Below are 11250 nucleotides of genomic sequence, written 5' to 3' on the forward strand. Positions count from 1 at the left end.
CTGTCGAAATACAGGATTGTTGTCAATGTAATATAAACGCAAGATTCAGTTCTTTTGTCCAAGTCCAAGGAAGATGTCTTCCGATTGTGGCTCCGTCCACCTCCTAGTAATATTATAAAAGATGCACGAGAGAAAAAGTAATATTATAAACGCGAAAGTTTATAATGTGTCACGCAAAAAAACTACTAAACAGATTTTGTTGAAACTTCAGTTTGTTGTGGCCTTATGAAGATAGAGGTACCGGTCTTCTATCGTGTGGGTTATGAAGTGCATTATCAACATCAGCAAGCCTGGTGCCAGGATTACTAAGGAGCCGTATTATTGAGAGATAGAATCCGACAGAGAACCAAAGTTACCGATATAGCTCTGAAAGTTAGCAAACTGAAGTAGCAGTGGACTGGCCACAATAGTCGCAGAACCGAAACCCCTGGTGCATGCGTGTTCTGGAGTGGAGCCCGCTTCTACGGAAACGCAGTGTGGGTCGACTCCTGGCTGGAGGTGCCTGGATAAGAACGGCCGAGGATAGGGCGTTGTGGCGCGCCTTGGGAAGAAGCCTATGTCCAGCAGTAGACTGCAACGGGCTGCTGATGACCAGTAAGTAGTAACCGCGACCAAGAGATTAAAGTGCATTCCGAAGGGTCATAATATTACAATTCACACAATCGGGTGATCAGTCTGTAATGTATATTTATTTATTTTAATCGGGGTCGGGGTTTTTTTGTTTGGCCGCCCAAATTGTACTGTATTCATGTGTCTGATTGTTGAAATTTTACTTGCTTACTTGCTAATTTTACTTACTGGTGCATATACCGGGTGTTATTAGTGACAAAAGTGAAAACGAAAACTTTGAGGTATCATTCAGACCATAATTCTGTATCAAGATGAATTTTCCGTTGCAAAAGTATAGAACTGAAAATAATTAAAAAATAATACAAAAATTTTCATGAATTTTCCGACAGAATTATGGTCTGAATCATCGCCCTCAGTATTCGTTACGGTGTCACTAACATTCATAGCTACCTGTACTTGTACTTGTAAGGGGTATTAGTGACATCGTAACGAATAATGATTCAGCTCATTATTCTGAGTTAATATCAAGTGGAATTTTCCATCGCAATAGTATAGAATTCAAAATAATTAAAAAAAAAAGTTCCACTTACTGTAATTAATTTATTAACTCAGAATCATGGTCTGAATTCGGTTAGTTACGATGTCACTTGCACCCTGTATGTCGCGAAAGTCAAATAAGCAATACAAGGTGCTTGCTGTATTTAAGTAAATGTAGGTATTTATTTTCACTTAAAGTATTATTCATGTTTAAAATTGACAATAATTTATTAATTTAATATTTTCGACGGATACACTGTGTGTATACAATCGATAGAGCGATGACGTTACTTACTGAAAAAAATAGTTTTAAAGGTGTGCGTTCTGTGTATGCTGCGCATTGCACCTAGCTTTTATATGGAAGTATTTCGAAACGCTGGGTGAGTGCGCAGGCTACCTCACACCACATTGCTATCGGTGGGAGGCAAAAGGGATGAAAAGCTGGACGCGCTCGCAGATTTCCTCAGTATAATAGCGGGACCGTGGCATTACGGTTGCCTTGGTCCCCCTATTATACTAACATCACCTTAGTACCAAGCTCCCGGGCTTTATGCAAAAAGCTCCCGGGCCTTAATAAAAAAACAATAGGGTCCAAGTAAGAGAAGTACCTACCTTTTTTGAAGTATTTCAGACCTTAAAAAATATCCTGATTAACATTTATTTAGCTACTACAGCACTTGAAAAGCTTCCCCCTCTCTCTTTTAAACTTCTATTTCGTCGTGCCCGACCGACAGGGTCTACACTCTGAAGCTCATACGTAACTTACACCATCATACTTAGTATGCAAAATCGCGGAGGGCCGTGTTGCTCTATGTATGCAAATAAAGAATATCGGATTCTTGTACAAATTACAGTGTATAGTACTAAGGGCGTGTGTCTAATTTGTAGTTCACGAAAATAATACACACGGTGTTTAATTTATTTATTTTTCCTCGCCCATTTAAGGGGCATGCTAAAATCATAAGATACATGCTGCCACGGTTTCGAAACAATATTATTCTAAAGATTTTTTGTGTTTTTATAGCACTCACTTGTGCTTAGACACAAAGAGAAAATTAAATCGAAAAATTCGGATTTGAACGGGACTTGAACCCGCAGCTCTTGTCAAGTCGGGACGAGCGTGTTAACCATTACACCACCGGGTCCTCTACCCGTCCATGCGAAATTCTTCGATGTATGTATGGTCATTGCGTCGTACAAGAGCTGTAGGTTTAAATCTCGTCGGAGTCAGAACTTTTTAGTTTTATTTTTATCTTTGTGAATATTATTCTAGTTTCTTCTAAGACATTCTTAAGATTTTTCATAATGTAATAATAAAAACTATAATTGTTAACACTTTGATATATTGATGTATAATATGTTACTATAAGTAGTTACACCTTTGATAGGTCGCATCTCGTGTCCCTGAAATGAAATATTGACAAACAGTATAGATTTCACCCCATAAGGTAAACAAACATGCCAGACAGGCAACAAATCAATACAGCAAGTCTAGGCCAGATTTGAGGGGGTGAGTAGCGGTCATGAGAGGGGTCATGCCTACGTTAGGGAATTGGTACGCAAGTTGAGTTACATTCGACTTAAAAAATTATTATTTATTTATTTACTAGTCTGGACAGACGTTTTCGTGCCAGATCGAAGTCAGTCAATCCGTTCTCAAGAAAAAATATTCTATGAGGCAATTATACATATTTTTTGTCTTAACATACAGGGTGTTAGTGACATCGTAACGAAAACTTTGCGGGAAGATTCAGGCCATGATTCTGAGTTGATACATAAAAAACACTAAAGAATGTTCATGAATTTTCCAACAGGAAAATCCACTTGATACCAACTCATAGAATCATGGTCTGAATCATCCTATACGCTCTGTCAATAACGCTTTGTATACATATTTCAGTAGTTATTCTGGTAAACAGGGCGGAGACAAATTTACAAAAACAAATCGTCCGTAAGATGTTATAAATAATGTACTAACCCGAATTTGTTTATTATATACATTAAAAGATAAACTACTAGACTAACAGAATGATTTAATTTCTAACTAAGATCTAACTTCGTCAAATTGCAATATTGCTTTTTTGATGAATTGTGGGTTTTTTAACCCGCCAGATAAATATATATTGCTTTTATTTTGATCGGAATAAGTGGAAGATGTGTTGTGCCTAGTGCCTAGCTGTAATAACAAGGGTCATCCATCATTGTAATACAAAACAGGCACGGCAACTGAGAAAATAGCTGTTTGTTTTCCAGACTTTACTTACCAATTTACCCGAATCGGTGAGTAAGGAAAACGTAGAACCTTTCTAATTACTTACTATGAACTTTTTAAATTTTGACATATCCCAATAAGTTTTTCGGCAAATTATTCTGACCGCAGCTGCTTCGTACAAAAAAAAAACATAGGATGGTGGGTGGTTGTGGGGATGAAACGGGGGGAAGGTTGTGTATTTGGAATGCTTCAACTGTGTTTAGCGGCGAACATTGTATTACATAGTCTACGCCACTTGTTGATACACTAAGTTCGACAAATAGCTTCATACTTAACCACAATTTAGTCAGTCATTAGAGGAGGGACCGCCAAACTATATCTGACCTAACGTTCACACATATCATTAGCAGTGATGCATCGCATGCTTTGCTAAATAAATGTAGAAAATACTTGAAATAAAAACTCAGTGAATATTAATTAAACAATATTAACATGAAAGAAAAGGAAATATATCTATATCTACACCGCATGCAAGTAATACCTAAGTACTTATTGCCATGAGTGACGAGCGTCAGTAAAATACTGCTAAAATAATAATATTAGGTCTTTACCTATCAAATTGTCGTTCTGCAGTACTGGCCATTTCAAAATTTTTTTTTTGTTTGACTAAGAATTCTACACACATACATACATAAACTCACGCCCGTAATCCCTAATGGGGTGGGCAGAGCCACAAGTAATCAAAGACAACTTGCAGCCACTGTTGATACGAAGTCCAAAGATGGATATGATGAACTAAGAATTCTAATTTAAAATTAATCTTATTATAAAAATATGGAATTCTTTTTCCAAATGTAAAAAAGACAATTTGTTTACTGATTAGTTTCGTCATCTTGGATTCGTTAAAAGTTCGAGTAATCTATACTTATAATAAATCTGTAGAGAGGTCAATTCTGTACATTAAATATTTTTTCAAAATAACTATCAGGGGGTGATAAGTGATCGATACTGATGCCAAAAATGCAATCAGTAAAATTTTTGTCTGTCTGTCTGTCTGTCTGTCTGTCTGTCTGTCTGTCTGTCTGTATGTTCCTTATAGAAACAAAAACTACTGGACGGATTTTAATGAAACTTGGTACAATTATTCTTCACACTCCTGGACAGGTTATAGTATACTTTTCATCACGCTACAATCAATAGGAGCAGAGTAGTGAAGGGAAATCCTTTTGTATGAAAAATCTAAACCACTCAAGTTAGACGTTTGAAATTTGGCATGCAGGTACCTTAGATATCGTAGAGGTGCACTAAGAAAGGAATTCCCGAAATTCCTACGGGAACGGGAATTAGCGGGAAAATCCTTTTGTATGAAAAATCTAAACCACTCAAGTTAGACGTTTGAAATTTGGCATGCAGGTACCTTAGATACCGTAGAGGTGCACTAATAAAGGAATTCCCGAAATTCCCACGGGAACGGGAATTAGCGGAAAAATCCTTTTGTATGAAAAATCTAAACCACTCAAGTTAGATGTTTGAAATTTGTCATGCAAGTACCTTAGATACCGTAGAGGTATACTAAGAAAGGAATTCCCGAAATTCCCACGGGAACGGGAATTAGCGGGAAAATCCTTTTGTATGAAAAATCTAAACCACTCAAGTTAGACGTTTGAAATTTGGCATGCAGGTACCATAGGTACCGTAGAGGTGCACTAAGAAAGGAATTCCCAAAATTCTCACGGGAACAGGAATTAGCGGGAAAATCCTTTTGTATGAAAAATCTAAACCACTCAAGTTAGACGTTTGAAATTTGGCATACAGGTACCTTAGATACCGTAGAGGTGCACTAAGAAAGGAATTCCCGAAATTCCCACGGGAACGGGAATTAGCGGAAAAATCCTTTTGTATGAAAAATCTAAACCATTCAAGTTAGATGTTTGAAATTTGTCATGCAAGTACCTTAGATACCGTAGAGGTGTACTAAGAAAGGAATTCCCAAAATTCTCACGGGAACGGGAATTAGCGGGAAAATCCTTTTGTATGAAAAATCTAAACCACTCAAGTTAGACGTTTGAAATTTGGCATGCAGATACCTTAAGTACCGTAGTGGTGCACTAAGAAAGGAATTCCCGAAATTCCCACGAGAACGGGAATTAGCGGGAAAATCCTTTTGTATGAAAAATCTAAACCACTCAAGTTAGACGTTTGAAATTTGTCATGCAGGTACCTTAGGTACCGTGGAGGTGCACTAAGAAAGGAATTCCCGAAATTCCCACGGGAACGGGAATTAACGGGAAAATTCTTTTGTATGAAAAAATCTAAACCATTCAAGTTAGATGTTTGAACTTTGGCACGCAGGTACCTTAGATACCGTAGAGGTGCACTAAGAAAGGAATTCCCGAAATTCCCACGAGAACGGGAATTAGCGGGAAAATCCTTTTGTATGAAAAATCTAAACCACTCAAGTTAGACGTTTGAAATTTGGCATGCAGGTACTTTAGTAAACTTAAAGCTTAGTTGCAACAGGATATTACAAAATTCCCACGGGAACGGTAGTTAGCGGGAAAAAACATTTGTATGAAAAAATCAAATCTAAATAAAAGGAGAAACTGACAGACTCAGTGACTGACACATCAACGCATAGCCTGAACGGCTAAACGTAGGCATTTGAAATTTGGAAGGAACATAGCTTAGGTACCGTAGAGGTGCACTAAGAAAGGAATTCCCGGAATTCCCACGGGAACGGAAATTAGCGGGAAAATCCTTTTGTATGAAAAATCTAAACCGCTTAAGTTAGACGCTTGAAATTTGGCATGCAGGTACCTTAGTTAACTTAAAGCTTAGTTGCAACAGGATATTGCAAAATTCCTACGGAAACGGGAGTTAGCGGGAAAAAAACATTTGTATGAAAAAATCGAAACCGCGTAAGATAGATGTTTTCAATTCAATTCAATTAAATTATTTATTGCATTCCATGTAGTACAATGGGGTGTTACATAGGCATAGGAACTAAAACATGGACCCTGTAGGGCACAGCAACGTTGAAGGGAATAGAGGAAGTGTGTATTAAAATTAAAACTCAATGAACAATCAATTAAAAAAAAATCAATTCAATCAATTGATTGCATGCATGCATACCTTAGTAAAAATAAAGTTTATTTTTGGCTGTATTTTAAAAAATGGGAGTTATTGGGAAAAAAATTGTATGAAAAAATCTAAACTGCATAAGTTAGATGCTTGAAATTTGATATGCACTCCCACACACACAAAGATCTCTCTCTTATATAACACGCCACGCGGACGAAGTCGCGGGCAAAAGCTAGTTATGGAATATGAGTAACGTCGGGACAGCAACGCGGAACTAGCGGCACGCAATATCAACGACGTTTACGGAGTTAACACTACAAACCAACGCACCACCTGTTATTGGTTTGCTCGCTTCCATTCTGGAAATTTCGACCTGAAAAATGAACCTCGCGCTCGTCCGAAGACTTTGGTCGACTATGACGAATTAAAGGCGGTTGTGGAAGCTGAAGATACATAATCTACGGCTGAATTAGCAGCAGTTTTCGACGTTAAAATACTTTTCCTTTATAGACTTAACACGTTTATTTTCTTATTTTTAAAACAAAGAACTAAAAATGGTTTGTTTACACAAACAACGTGAAACGTGATCCATTAGGAAATTTCCACGACAAGCCGTGTGATCCGCCAACGCGTGGTTGATTTTTTCGTAAAATAACTTTTCTTTTGAGGGAATCTTTATGGATTTTTATACCTTTTTTAAACATTTTTATGGATTCCTGTAGTCAAATACTTAGAAATAAAACGTCACGTTTGAGCGGCAAAACAAACTTTGGAATTTAGGCAGATACTTACTCGAATATTTTAAAGTAAATACATAAGTAATTTTAAAAAGTAATCAAAGATAAATTATGAAATGCTAATCATATTGTCGCAGACACATGTTTGTCGCATGCACCTTGAGCGGTGGGTACGGATCGTCACGCATTAGGTGCCTCATGACGGGTACAAGCAGTCGTCGTGGTAGACCTCAAAAAAGATGGCGTGACGACTTGGACGCTTGCCGGAGGGACTGGCCGGAGTACCTTCAGGACCGCGAAAAATGGAAAGAGGAAGGGGAGGCCTTTGCCTAGCAGTGGGATCTTGTAGGCTAGATTACATTAGAATCATATTATACAATTGTATAGAAGCTAGTCTAAGATGATTTCATTTTTCGATTACTACTTATTAAGAATTAGGTACGTAATAATGAGTACGATGTTTGGCCACGTTTATTGATGACGTCACCTTTTTATGTTCTCATACTAAAACGCAGTGTAAGTACCTAAATAAACTATTTTGACGTTTTGAAAAAAAGTATCTCATTGATCTCATTTGACTAGGTTGCGTCATCTAGTCTATTGTGAGTTAAGCTGTATTGACTGCATTTTTTATCTGTTTATTTAAATCAAGCAACACGGCATATTCAATATAATAATACCATTTTCTTTTGCTACCGTAAACTAACGTAAATAATAAGCCAATTACAATACATAATTTAACAAACTTAGGTAGGTAGTACAACTTACGAAAGAAGCTTTTGTAATCATCAGTTAATATTTATTTAACACACAAATCGCAAACAAAAAATTTTGAACTATGAAGGTTCAGAATATAAATAAATAGGTAAGCCTAACTTAAAAAAAACACTGAACTGCTTAATTAATTGCATTTCATGTAACTAAAATAATAATTTCGGTAGATTTTACTGCCAATAATACAATTTACCATGATTGCATGCACAATGTGAGTAGGTACATTCAATATAATAAGTACTCTTAGGTACCTTTCTTAGTCTTACCTTTCTTTCGCGCTCTTCTCCGTGTTGACAGTTGAGCACGCAGCGTGCTCCAACTTTACGTCCCACCTTTTAGCGTTCATGTTCAATGAACGGTAATTGTATACCAATGCTATAAATATATAAAATAAAATATAAAAAAATGCTTGGCACTCTTGTGGTATTTCAGTACGCCAAGAGACATTAATCTTGTGGAATTTGGATGGCGGCATCGACAGGAGGGCGCTGGGTTGCACCATCTAACAAACAAGTGTTATTATATTTTGTCATTTTTTAGGAAAACAGCAGCAAAAAAAGTTCATTTTGGCCATATACCATAAGATCCCTGTCGATTATATTTTTCTTTGATATTTTTACGTGACTTTGCGTAGACTTGGCCGAACAGCTGTGGAGCGCTGGAGGCTTTCGGTATAATATTTAAGATAACAGACTGAGGTAGCAGCTCAGTTGAGGGAAATCATTGACCTCGCCGACGGGATCGGTATCGGGGTCCCAGAGTGTTTGTTGTTGCGAGCTGTGGTAGGGATAAGAAAAGAACTTCCTGTTCAACTATAATTATATTATACAAAAATGATGGTTTTATTTTAACTCCACAAAATTAATTTATAAAATCAGTGAAGTTCAATAATTTATCTTCGTGCTAAACAGAAGAATTGGTCCTTCGGAAATAGGACGATGAAAAAGTTACTTATATAACTGTGCTTCGTCTGTTGTTCCGGCTGACCGACAAGATCCGTTGAAACGGCCTTTCATTTTCATTGCGCTGACGCGGAGGCTGGATTTCCACATTCCACTAGCCAAAGAAGCTGAAGGAAAACAAGATTTTCAAATTAGAAGATTAATGCCTGCGTTACTGCCTGGAAGTGCACTTCAAAGAAATTGGTGTTATTACTCATTGCGTCGTCGGTGCGTATTTTACGCGCGAAACAGTACTTTGAAGAAAAACCTATTGTTTGTTACTAGGTACTACCTAAAATCGTGGCAAATCAGAAGATTACTTCTATAAAAGGCTGTAAAACATTTTTTTGAAAATGTATTTTACTAAAAATATTATATTTTTAATCAGATTTACCCTATCGTTAAATAGATGAGTCTTATTCGTCTTCTGAATAAAAAAAAAAACGGAAATCAAAATCAAAATTTCCAGTCCACACTTGTCTGTGCCATCCGCCCCGCGCTTTCTCAAATTGGGTCGTGTACTAGGTTCAAGTTAAATTATTAAATTCTGATTACCTACTAAATAAAGACACATCTAAAAGTAACGAAAAACGTTTTCTTTTTTCAATTTTACTCATTTTTGAATTTAAAACAAGAAAAACGTAATAATAAGTCCGACAATTTATCACGTTTTTCTGTGACGTCACAATGTGCTTTTGGCTTTTTCAAACAAATTCTATAATAATTTCGTGTTTTGACGTTTAGTAAAAAGTAACTGATTTGACTAGTTGGAAACTGTTGGATCTAGCCTATTCTCAGTATTTCTCATTCCCGCCAAAATCGGGACGTCTGGCAACGCTGTACACTGCATATCCTAAGTGTGTGAACGAGATAACAATATACATCGCATCCGTGAAAAAAGAAGACAGCAAAATGACGCCAACTCAATTTGCCGCGAAAATTAAATTGGCGCGAAATCATGTTTGCAGCGCTGCAGCGAGGAAGATTTTTTGTATGAAGAAATCGTCTAGCGAAATACCGCTTGAAGCGGAATTGTTCATCGGCTGTATAAGTTTGTATCCGAACGCGGGCATTTTCGTCACTCTTCTTTCAATTCTAGATTTTACCAGTACAGGATTCTTTCAATTTAAAATCGCTATTTGTGTACTTTGCGCCTTTTTTGTTCATTTTTTATTATTGTACATAAACACAAATTGTTCGATTATAAAATATTCGTCAAAGGGTTTTAATCACAATAGGTACGAGCTCTCATGAGCTTTTATACGAAAAGCGTAAACAGCTTGTCGAAGCCTATAAAGATTACGAGACTTACATTTATTGGTGTTGTTTGACGATGATGACGAAGAAGACTATAGCGATGGCGAATATGAAACCAAATACTTTAATAGTATTGCGGTTTTGGATCGCCTACTTAGATCCAGCACCCCTGCAGTGGCTCCGAGTCCAACTACGGTACGTAAAGTATAATAATAAAAATTATGCCACTTACTGATAAAAATTATAATGATGCTCTTAAACTTCTACATGATAGATATACCTAACAATGGCTCTCCAATTACAAACTTCCATGTATAAAGCATTTTAGATATAACATCTTTTAAAAAGTGCACAGCGCAAAAATTTGCCTACTGATTTTGATTCATGGGACACACCTACTTGTGAATATTTTAATAAAAAAAAGGTTGTCACATATTCCAACAGGGGTTTTTATTTAGAAAGAACATAAAGGAGGTGCCCATACTGGATGAGTTTTTGTTATTTACAGAAAACTGGCCGTTGCCATTGAAAATAGCGACGAAGAGAGGATTGTTCCATCCCCAAGGCGTGCCAAGTCCAGTGGTAAAGTTGTCACTGGTGTGGCCACCAAGTCTTCCACATCACCATCATGTAAGTACTGCAAACTTTATGAGTGTACTATATTTAAGATATCTATCTTCATCAGATACATTTGACAAAGGTAGAAAGATACCCGAGCACCATTTGCTTAGACCAGCATCGAGGTAAATGTTTCCTTCGCTTGAAATGTGCAGTTTGTTAACAAAAGCACAAAACGCTTGTGCATGCACCATTATCACCCCATGCTCATGTGGCTACTGTTGGCAATGCTCCAGAGGTAGACAATGGTGTGGTATCTATGTTGGGTACTGCACAATCGCAAGATGTCCTTCTCCCAACTGCTGTGGTGAGGTTAAAAGGTAAAGGTGGCACGACCATATACGCAAGAGCTTTACTTGACTCTGGGTCTCAGCTATCTTTTATAACTGACGATTTAGCAAAGAAAGTAAATTGTGAAGTGTATATAATGTAATAAATGTCTCAACAAAGGCTAATGTGAGGTGTGTATACATTCAACAACAAATAGCTTCTCCATGAATATTACCTGCTGAGTTGTAAGAAA

Source organism: Pectinophora gossypiella, unplaced genomic scaffold (genome assembly GCF_024362695.1).
Source record: "Pectinophora gossypiella unplaced genomic scaffold, ilPecGoss1.1 Pgos_39, whole genome shotgun sequence".
Lineage (NCBI taxonomy): Eukaryota > Metazoa > Arthropoda > Insecta > Lepidoptera > Gelechiidae > Pectinophora > Pectinophora gossypiella.